The 11,707-nt window shown below is 41.7% G+C and overlaps 2 pseudogenes; one reads left to right on the forward strand and one right to left on the reverse strand.

Moving 5' to 3' along the window:
• Window positions 1-1,982: 1,982 nt before the first annotated feature.
• Window positions 1,983-3,504, reverse strand: LOC128632494 (succinate receptor 1-like; annotated as a pseudogene).
• Window positions 3,505-5,044: 1,540 nt separating this feature from the next.
• Window positions 5,045-9,751, forward strand: LOC108261930 (kelch-like protein 10; annotated as a pseudogene).
• The last annotated feature ends 1,956 nt before the right edge of the window (window positions 9,752-11,707 follow it).

The raw sequence follows: 11,707 nt of genomic DNA on the forward strand, positions 1-11,707 counted from the left end.
TTTTATTTAGCTTGATCTATCCAAAACTCAAACCATTCCAAACAAACCACACTCACTACACTGCTGGACTACAGGTAACAGCAGCGCACCCCTCACTCACGTACTCCAGTTATAATCGAAGGTTCACATTTCAAATTCCTGTTGGAATCTTTCTGACCATGTTCATGTACAGTTTGTACAAGATTTAATTCCACTTATTCCTACTGATTATTGTGAAATGTTTAACAGAGGTACAGTATATTTTGAGATGTTTACATAACCTTTGAAAATAAATTATTGGTTTTAACTTTGCTTTCTGTTTCTGTTGTAGATTTTTAGCTTATTTATTAAATGATCTGGCAGACAGAAAATGGGAGTGAGAAACTTTTGGTAGGTTTAGTATTGAGCCATAAGTTTAAAAAAAAAAATAATGTTGCAGTGGCACGAAGCTCAGTAGAATTTTCTGCCATAAGTTTAATTACCCCAAAGTTCTATGATTTTGCTGTAGCAGTGACATTGATTTGGGACATCCATCCATCCAGCCATCCATTTTCTGTACCGCGTATCCTACACGGGGTCATGGTGGAGCGTGGAGCCTATCCCAGGGGACTTGGGGCACAAGACAGGGGACAGCCCTGGATAGGGTGCCAACCTGTTGCAGGGCACAATTGCACACACACTCACACACACTCACACACTACGGATCATTTGGAAATGCCAATCATCCTACAACACATGTCTTTGAATTGGGGAGGAAACCAGATCACCTGAAGGAAACCCCCGAAGCATGGGGAGAGCATGCAAACTCCATGCATATGATAGTTGTTGTTATTGTTATTATTGTTGTTATTATTATTATTATTATTATTATTATGAGGATCCTGTTGTGGAGAGGCTTTTCCAGCCTGTCTCTCTACCACACCTTAAAGCATCTTAACATCACATTACAACAAATGAAAAGAACTATCAGGAACACCACAGAGGCTGCTGAGAGAGCTTCAAGAAGGCTCTGGAGGGTTATCAGCAATTTGGACATAGGCCAGGTCCAGGGAGTCTTAGGATTAAAGACCTGAAACACCCAGTGGCTCCAGGTTCCATCAATAATGTGTCCAAAAGCACATTGCAAGATGTATGAAAAAAACATGAAAATATTAATAATAAAAATTCATTCATTAATTCCATAAAAATCAGAAAAGTTGGCTGGACTAGAAAAAAACATGCACAATGACCATCCAAGCTGTTTTTTATTTTATTTTTATTTTATTAATTACATTATTTTTGCAGACCCAGCAGATACAGTCAGGTTCATAAATATTTGGAAATTGGCAAAGTTATAGTTTTTAAAAATATATTTTTTTACCACAGTATATTGGAGTGGAAATAAAATAATATCCATATTCATTCTTTCATTCCAACTCCAGTATACTGTGTTCGACAGCTAAAATAATAACTTTGTCAAGTAACGAAGAGGAAACATTAGCATTGTCTGTACACCAAAAAAAAAGAGAACCTCTATGTTATGTTAGTATCAGGGTACTGGTATTGCACCTCCCCATAGTCCACCTCCTCTGTATTAAAGGTCATTTTAGATAGCAACTATAGAAAATATAGTAGTTTAAAAAAACAACACCCTACTACACACTTGTCTCCTCATGCTGCAAGTGCACACTGGTTTTGGCCTAGTAGGGCGAGTAAGGGGAATTGAACACAAGATTTGGGATTCCTAATGCAGTTTAGTAGTAACTACATATGTTCTAGTGGAATAATAATACTTTACTGCTGAGACAATAGCTCCACCTACAGGAAGATGTCTGCAAATAACTCTACAGTACATGTCTATTTTAATTTTAAAATAGGAATTCCATCCATCTTCCCCTGCTTACTCCTTTTCAGGGCGCGGGGGAACCTGGAGCCTATCCCAGGGAGCATCGGGCACAAGCCAGAGTACACCCTGGACAGGGTGCCAGTCCATCGCAGGGCACATTCACATACCCATTTATACACTACAGACACTTTAGACACGCCAATCAGCCTACCATGCGTGTCTTTGAACTGGGGAAGGAAATGGGAGTACCCGGTTGCCAAAAACATTTTCAGTACACCTTGGTGTAGATTTTACAAGTCTCTAGAACTGTACTGAAGCATTATTCTTATAGAAGAGATTTACTTCATTTGTTTTGATGATGGTAGCAAGCAGTGTCTAACACTGGCAGTTGCATTGCGATTTGATTACTGTGAAGATTATAGCATATGATTTACATTTTAATACTTAAAACACCAAGGTGTACTGAAAATGTTTTTGGCAATGTTCTACTAAGACACTTTATATCGGCTTTTGATTTAATTTGCCAGCCAACTGTGAATAAATATTCACAACAGTCAGATTTCAAAGCAAGGCAATTGTTATCAATGCTGTCTTTGCTTAATAGGTCATACTTGCTTGTAGTGCAACCATTAGCATCCTTTTAAGCTGCCTCCACTTGTCTTGCAGTGCTTCCTTAAAGCTGTCTGTCATGAGGAAGTAAAATACTGGGAAGATGACACTGAGCCTATGCAATTAGCCGTGTCACTGCGAAAACCGAATCGATGTAGTCTACGATGCACGGTGACAAATTTAATTCAGGAAGCCGAGAGGCAATGCGCACAATCCTCATTATATGGATGGGTGTGTAGAGCACCAGAAACATGATTGCCACAGTCCCACGATTCTTACTGGCCTTTGGAAGGATGTCACATGCATTTCCTCTCTTTTCATGAGAACAGAAACCATGCTTTGTGATGATAGAAACAAACCCACCAGGGGCATCACATATCCAGTTATTTTGAGCACTATGCTGTAAATCAGAATAACTCTGGCCACTCTGACGCTTGCAAAATCACAACACACTGTCCAGCCATTGTCCTCCAAGTCCTGAATAATGAAGTCTATGAGGGGAGCAATTTGAGCATTTACCAAGATCCAGTTCAGTATGGTGATGCACAATGAGGCCTTGAGTGTCAACAGGATGTGTTCTCGCTGTGGGTGACATGCAACAAGAACCGGTCCACACTTACAGGCATCATGAAAAGGATGCTAGAGTACAAGTTCACATGGAGGATGTAGCGATTGACCATGCATAGTGAAGTACTGAATTTCTTCTGGTTGTAAGCGTAGTTATAGGACAGCTCAGGTAAAGTACACAGGTAGATGAGAAGAGACACAGACAGGTTAAACAGGTACAAGTTTGTGGACTTCCAAGCAGGGAGGCAAAATATATAGCCTAGGACCTGCACTAGGTTTCCGATGAAGCCAATAGTGAAATTCCAGGCCATACACTGGCGAGAGGTAATATCTTTCTAATAATGGAGCGATGACACTGCAGCAGTTGTCCTACAGCCATAAAAAAAATAGTGTATATATAATTACTGTACATAAAGGGTTCTATTTTCATGTTATTGCAGGTATAATTTGCTGGTTAACACTAGAATGATGCTTTTTTGTTGGGCGGATTAAAGTAGTGTCACATGTGCTTCCACATTCCACATTTCTTGACCTCCCTTAGATGCCTTAGTTTTAATTTGATCTGCTCTGAAATTATGTTCTCAAAACAATAAAAAATAATTAGAGTTTGTATGAAGCAGATTATTTATTATTCTCAGGTGTGGGGCTTTAATTCTTTTTAAGCTTTCAACCCTATTTTGATTCATAAATTGTTTTAATTTATTAGCAAAACTGCGCAATTTAGAATGAATGTTGTATTTGACAATGTTGAAAGAGTTGCTGTGAACTTAAGTTCAGGGGCATCAAGATTAAAAATGTGCACTTGTCCAAATGTTCTGCATAAACATATACAGTGGGGTCAAAAAGTCTGACCATTTTTTCTGATGTTTTTTCATTTAAAATTTGAAATCAACAGAAGGTCATGAAAATTCACAATGAGTCACAACTAGTGATTGGGATGAATAGGTTGTACAGTATCGTCCCATTAGCTCAGGTATTCCAGGTATGTCAAGTATGTAATACTGTTCATTACTGTAGCAGGTGGGGAGTCGGTTTAGCGGAAGTCTGCAGAGGGTCTGTGCTTATTTTCGTTTTCTTATATGAACAAGCTGTTCTCTCTCGTGTGTGTGTGTGTGTGTGTGTGTGTGTGTGTGTGTGTGTGTGTGTGTGTGTGTGTGTGTGTGTGTGTGTGTGTGTGTGTAAAATGTGTCATTTAGAGGTGAAGAGACAGGACACAATCGCATGAGATCAGCATGTTTATTAGGGCATATACAAAAAACATAGTCATGAATCAAAGTATAGTCAGTTAAAAAGATTAAACTATTGAACTGGTAAAGAAGAACCCAAATTTCTATAAAACACTAGTTTAACCTCCTGGGAAACTGCTCTACCCTGGAAATAATCTAAATTTAATCCGTAGCAATAAATAATTTCAAGACATGTGGTCATGATTCTTACAGAACAGTGAGAAATAGTTCCTTTCTACACCTCTCTTTGGATCAAATATTTATTCTTGTTACAAATATAACGTTAGAAATCTTCATCCTTAATTCTCTAGCAGGAAAAAAAAGTGTTATTTAGAGTGTGTAGTGTAATGATATAAAATATCATATGACACTTTTTGTAATAAAATAATATCTGTAATAAAACCTACGTAGGCCACACTAAGTAAAGAACATAATTAGCATTTCATTTAAAATGTCATGGTGTCAAAACTTATAGCAGCGGTCATCAGTTCAGAATTTATTTCTGGTGTAAAACAGCTAAATGTTTTAAAAGGTTACTTAAAGTGGACAAGTTTAATAACTTTTCTCACCAAAAAGCTGGAAAGGTAATGTTTATCTGTATAAACATACATCTCTCTCTCTCTCTCTCTCTCTCTCTCTCTTTCTCTCTCTCTCTCTCTCTATCTATCTATCTATCTATCTATCTATAAAGCTATTAAACAAACAAATAAATAAAAAATACAGCCATTATTAACTATTTCATCATCAATATTTAATCATTTTAATATAGGATTAATTCTACTTGGGAAATTCACCCTGGGAGGTGTGTTTTTTTTTAACAGGAAAATAAACGGTTCTTTACACCAGACCTGTGCATTTTGGACATGCGCAGGATTTAAAGCTGTTTTTAAAGCATTTCACAGAGACTGATCCTGTACTGCAGGTGTCTGTCAGGTTCACTGCATCCTGTATGTATCCGTGGTCACAAAATTAGAATTGGAAGCTTGGAATCATGAGCTGTTATTATTCTGAAATGTGGAATCAGAACATTCCGAGTTGAAAGGCTGATCTGCATCAACACAATCCACATTCAGATGAAAGCTGTACATTCAGTAGCTCTGACCTGCACAGAAAATGAGTAAACAGGAAGAAGAGAAGGGAATGGAGAGGAAGGTAGATGGGATGTCCTGCAAATTCATCAATGAGCTGCGGTTAGAGAAGCAGCTCTGTGACGCAGTCATCGTGGTGGACGGCGCCGAATTCCACGTGCACAAGATCATCCTGTGCGGCTGCAGCCCATACTTCATGACTCTCTTCACCAACGGCGGGTACCCTCCTGATAAGCTCAGGTACAGCATCCCTAACGTTTCCGCCGAGATAATGGAGCTGATCACGGAGTACGTGTATATAAGACGTGTTAACATCACGGAGAAAAACGTGTTTAAGCTGCTGATCGCTGCTGATTGTCTGTTGGTGAACAGCCTGCTGAACGACTGCTGCATGTTCCTGAAGGCTCAGCTGTGTCCCGAGAACTGCATTAACATCTGTCGTTTAGCTCACTCCTACTTCTGCGAGAAGTTGAAGCAGCAGGCCTTCCGGTTTATCTTGCACAACTTTGAGGAGATGGTGCGGCTCTCTGAGGAGTTCCTGGACCTGACGGTCGAGCAGCTGAGCGAGATAATTGAGAAGGACGAACTGAATGTGAAACAGGAGAGCGTGGTGTTTGAAGCCATCTTACAGTGGATCAAACATGCGCCATGGAAACGGAAAGCGCACATAGGAGTGTTACTGCCCAGGGTGCGTCTGGGGCTATTGACACACGATTACCTTATGAACAATGTGAGCAACAACGTTTTAGTGATGGACGACATGACATGTAAGCCGATCGTCACCAGAGTTCTGATGGGCATCGATGACCTCAACCCGAGCCTTCCTTCAGCTCTGATCTCCAGAGACTCCGCCTGCCCGGCGCCGTTCTGCTGGCCATCGGTGGCTATGGCCACAAGAATCTCAATACAACTCAATACAACTGTACAAATGTTTGTACAAGAAACATAGAAGCGTATGATACGCGAGCAGCGCGCTGGGTCAACGTCACATGCAACGACGAGAGTCCACGAGCCTATCACGGGACGGTGTATCTGAATGGCTTCGTGTACTGCATCGGAGGATTCAACAGTGAGGGTTTCCTCAACAGTGTGAGAAGGTTTGACCCCATCACCAGAACCTGGGCTCAGGTGAACCCCATGCACTCTTGCCGGTGTGACGTGAGCGTGTGTGTGCTGGACAGTCGTATCTATGCGATGGGAGGATTTGAAGGCTTCTATCATCTAAATACAGTAGAGCGATATGAACCTGAGAATGATCGGTGGTGCATGATCGCGCCGATGCACGAACCAAGGAGTGACTCTAGCGCTACAGTACTGAACGGCAAAGTGTACATATGTGGAGGGTTTGACGGGAACGGGTGTTTGTTCACGGGGGAGTATTACAGTCCTCAGACGGGAGCGTGGACCCTCATCACCCCCATGATGATCAGAAGGCGTGGACTGGGCGTGGTTGCGTACGGAGAATGGGTTTACGCTGTCGGGGGAAATGATGGTGTTAATCAAATAAGCAATGTAGAGGTGTATAATCCTCAGACCAACATGTGGACACAAGGTCCAGCCATGAACAATAAGCGCAGCAACTTTGGCATTGAGGTGCTGGACGATCTCCTGTTCGTTGCTGGAGGAGATAACGGCTCTACCTCCATGGATGAAGCGGAGTGTTATGATAAGCAGACTTCTGAATGGCATGCAATCGAAAACATGGGGATTTCTCGCCGTGGTCTGAGCTGCTGTGTGCTGTCTGGTTTACCCAACATGGCAGAGTACGCTGCTCCCCGAGACGATCCCTACAGAGTCCCTCAGAGCTCACAGAGCACCAGAGGCTACCTCACACCTCCTGCCAACGTCTGAGACGTACAAATAAACCTCCTTCATCAGCATCCTTTTGTTCTCAAGAATCAAATTAACCACTCTGAAGCAGTCAAACTACTGAATTTGCCTTTTGTTTCCCCTCTTATGCTGCAAGCTGTTGTACTGAAACTCGTAAAACCACAACGTCCCTCATGGAGACGTGTGATAGAACAGTCCTGAGAGCTCTCACACACACACGTACACATACCTGAGATCACAATGACATGGCGGCACTCATGTGGTCAACGCTAAACAGAATTCCTTCACGTTATTTTCTGTGTGATGAAACTCGACTTTGATGACTTGTAGCTTTTATGTCATAAGTTTAAGTTTGTGACGTAATTCCGCTGATTATAGCCCAAATTCAGTAATGTGATCAAATCACTGTAACGGATCATTTTTACGAGCAAAGATGAAGACAGGGGACAACGATTATACATCATTTCTCTGTACATCACAGGAATAATTCATGTAGGTCTTATTAATATGTTTATCAAACTCAAATATGACCTTGCTCAGAGTATCCACCAGTATTTCTGAGCCGGAACGCCTTTAGATCGGAACGCCGGAAAACTGGTTCTGTACTTTCAGAGCTCGAGTACAACAGAGTGCAGCATTAATACCAGCAGATCCACAGCAAGAGACTCTCGGATAATACTATAAACACCAGGTTCAATTACACTACAATCAAACAAGAAAAAAAAACATGGATTAGGAAAAAAGGACATAAAATAATGACAAAGAGTAAAGGAAAAGGAGAGACAGAATGTGTGTGTGTGAGAGAGAGGATGAGAGAGAGAGAATGATAGAGAGAGAATATGTGTGTCTGTGAGTGAGAGATAGAGAGAGATGATGAGAGAGAATGATACAGAGAGAGAGGATGAGAGAGATATGAATGAAAATTAAATAGAAAGAATGAAAAGCAGAAATCAAGAGGGAAAACAAAAAGTGAAAGACAAACACACTACATGAGGGACTGACAGAAAAAGTTTGAAACAAACAAGTGAGAAGAAAAGAAATGTAAAAAATAATGGAGAGAAAGAAAGAGCAAAAAAGGAACAATAAAAATGATAAATATGAAAGAGAAAGTAATCATGGTAGGGGAATAAAAAGGTAGGACACAATTACTAAAAAGCAGGAGAAACCGTGGAAAAGAAGAGGAAGAGAGACAGATAAAGAAAAAAGGAAAGAGAGGAAGGAGAAAAGAGTGAGAGAGGGATGAAAGAAATGAAGAGAGATTAACGTTTCACCTTGAAGAAGTCGGTTTTGTCAGCAATGTGCTTTAACATCCCCTGTGTGAGCGGCGGCCTGATCACCACGGCAACACGACCCGGGCTCGGGCTCATCAGCTGGGCGGACTCGGCCACGCCCACCCGTTCTGCTGTCACCATGGCGACGAACTGCGTCAGACCCACCAGGTCCATGAGGAGGGAGACAGTGACGGCGCGGATGCTGAAGTCCAGCTTAGAGAAACAGATGTTCATCAGAGACTCGAGCCACCGAGGAGGCGGAGTCACACCGCCGCTGTCTGACATCATCACCACACACACGTCATTTATAATCATATTAATATTAACTATTATTATTGTTGATGTTGATATTAATTTATAAGTAATCATACACCGTAATTAGTAATAATAAACAGCAAATAATAAATAAATCAGTAATATTTCATAAAAAAGTAAAAAAAATGCAAATGTGTGAGTATGTTCTGTTTAATATGCGCTGGTTAAATAAAATCATTTTGGCAGCCGTGAACACAGACACACACTCCTTCTGTTCAAATACACATAGCCTCTCTGTTAACTCCGCCTCCCCCTGGTTAGCCCCGTCCCCGGTGGGTGATGTAAAGCTCCACCAGTCTGCACCAGAAAGTGCTGGAAGTGCCCGAGGCAGTGCTGCATCACAGGAGCACCAGAGAACCAGGCTGGAGTTTAGGATCGGACTGGAGAGGGGCATGGTCATCAGACTCCGCCTCCTCGTACTGAACAAAATCTGTAAAGCTGCTCTCTGGAGAACGAACTGCGGAGGGACTTTCCCTGTCCTCAAACACGTCCTCGCTGACCGGGACATCCAGACATGACCGGCCTGGGGGGTGTGTAGAGAGAGAGAGAGAGTGTGACTCTTACGGTGTGACTGAAAATTTCCAGCGTCTCGTTAGTGCGTGATGACTTCACTCAGACTGTGTATGTGTGATGTGTGTGAGTGTGTGATGTGTGTGTGTGGTGCACTGACCTGGAGTGTGTCCTGCTCTTGGGCGGGGCCACTGGACAGGAGGACGAGGGGGGGGATGAGTGGAGGTTGGACTTTGGAGCAGAGGCACAGACAGTGTTGCAGTCCGAGCTGCAGCGTAACGGCCGACACCATCCTCAACAACTGGGGCAAGTGTTCTGTCTGGATCTCTATATACACACATCTCCTACACACACTTACAGACAGACAGAGAGAGAGAGAGAATGAGAGAGAGAAAATGTAAGACAGTTGATCTGCTGAAAGTCATGAAACTGTTACACAGTCAGTGTGTAAAATATAAAGTCTTGATACCGTGTATTTGGTGTACGATAGTGTAGGATGGTGTTTTTGGTGTAGGATGGTGTAGGATGGTATTTTTGGTGTAGGATGGTGTTTTTGATGTAGGATGGTGTACGATGGTGTTTTTAGTGTAGGATGGTGTAGGATGGTGTTTTTGGTGTAGGATGGTGTTTTTGATGTAGGATGGTGTACGATGGTGTTTTTGGTGTAGGATGGTGTAGGATGGTGTTTTTGGTGTACGATGGTGTTTTTGGTGTAGGATGGTGTTTTTGATGTAGGATGGTGTACGATGGTGTTTTTAGTGTAGGATGGTGTTTTTGGTGTAGGACGGTGTTTTTGGTGTAGGATGGTGTAGGATGGTGTTTTTGGTGTACGATGGTGTTTTTGGTGTAGGATGGTGTAGGATGGTGCTTTTGGTGTACGATGGTGTTTTTGGTGTAGGATGGTGTTTTTAGTGTAGGATGGTGTAGGATGGTGTTTTTGGTGTAGGACGGTGTTTTCGTGTAGGATGGTGTAGGATGGTGTTTTTGGTGTAGGATAGTGTAGGATGGTGTTTTTGGTGTACGATGGTGTTTTTGGTGTAGGATGGTGTAGGATGGTGTTTTTAGTGTAGGACGGTGTTTTTGGTGTAGGATGGTGTAGGATGGTGTTTTTGGTGTAGGATTGTGTAGGACGGTGTTTTTGGTGTACGATGGTGTTTTTGGTGTAGGATGGTGTAGGATGGTGTTTTTGGTGTAGGACGGTGTTTTTGGTGTAGGACGGTGTTTTTGGTGTACGATGGTGTTTTTGGTGTAGGATGGTGTAGGATGGTGTTTTTAGTGTAGGACGGTGTTTTTGGTGTACGATGGTGTTTTTGGTGTAGGATGGTGTAGGATGGTGTTTTTAGTGTAGGACGGTGTTTTTGGTGTACGATGGTGTTTTTGGTGTAGGATGGTGTAGGATGGTGTTTTTGGCTGACATGTAAAGAGAAACTGTGTGACAATAAGCCTAGTGAAGTTGACTCAGCCCTCAGGGGTTTAATAAGATCACCACTAAGAACTGAATACTTACTTCAAGTTAATGTTAATGACCTTGAAACATTTAAACAGAAATGGTGTGTAAATCAATGTATTTGTGATGTTGATTATAACGGAAATAGTTACATATTTATTTGAGGTTTTTTTTAGTGATAATATGATGTGCTGAAAGATGATGCTTAACTGATTCGTCTATGAGGGGGAAAAAATGTAATCTTTGGTATTAAAGGATATTTTAAAGTCCAGTCCATCCAAGGGTTTTCTCGCTCTCTCCCTCTGTCTCACCTAAGATTCTCTCTCTCTCCCTCTCTCCAAGGGTTTTCTCTCTATAACCTAGGGTTCTCTCTCACTCTCCGTCTCACCTAGGATTCTCTCTCTTTCTCTCTCTGTCTCATCTAGGATTCTATCTCTCTCTCTCTCTCTCTCTCTCTCCAAAGTTTTTCTCTCCCTCATCTAGGGTTCTCTCTCTCTCTCTCTCTCTCTCTCTCTCTCTCTCTCTCTCTCTCTCTCTCTCTCTCTCTCTCTCCGTCTCACCTAGGATTCTATCTCTCTCTCTCTCTCTCTCTCTCTCTCTCTCTCCAAAGGTTTTCTCTCCCTCACCTAGGGTTCTCTCTCTCTCTCTCTCACTCTATCTCTCTCTCTCTCTCACTCTATCTCTCTCTCTCACTCTCTCTATCTCTCTCTCTCTCTCTCTCTCCAAGGGTTCTCTCACTCTCTCTCCTTCGCACGCCCCCTCACACTCTTGCCCTCTCTGGATTTCTGTAAAGCTGCTTTCTAGCAATGTTTATTGTTAGAAGTGATTTATAGAAATGAAACTGATGTGAATTAATGTTTTATTATTATCATGAAATAGAATGTTATTGATATTCTACTGACTGTTGTAATTTCAGAGATGCATGATGCCAAATCTGAGACATTTATAAAGCAAGTTTTTTTGTGAATAAAATCACAATCAAAATCTCATAAAATATCCTGTTTCTCAAAAAGTAGTGTGATTAATTGCTTTTAAATGAG

This window comes from Ictalurus punctatus, unplaced genomic scaffold (assembly GCF_001660625.3).
Source record: "Ictalurus punctatus breed USDA103 unplaced genomic scaffold, Coco_2.0 tig00064088, whole genome shotgun sequence".
NCBI lineage: Eukaryota > Metazoa > Chordata > Actinopteri > Siluriformes > Ictaluridae > Ictalurus > Ictalurus punctatus.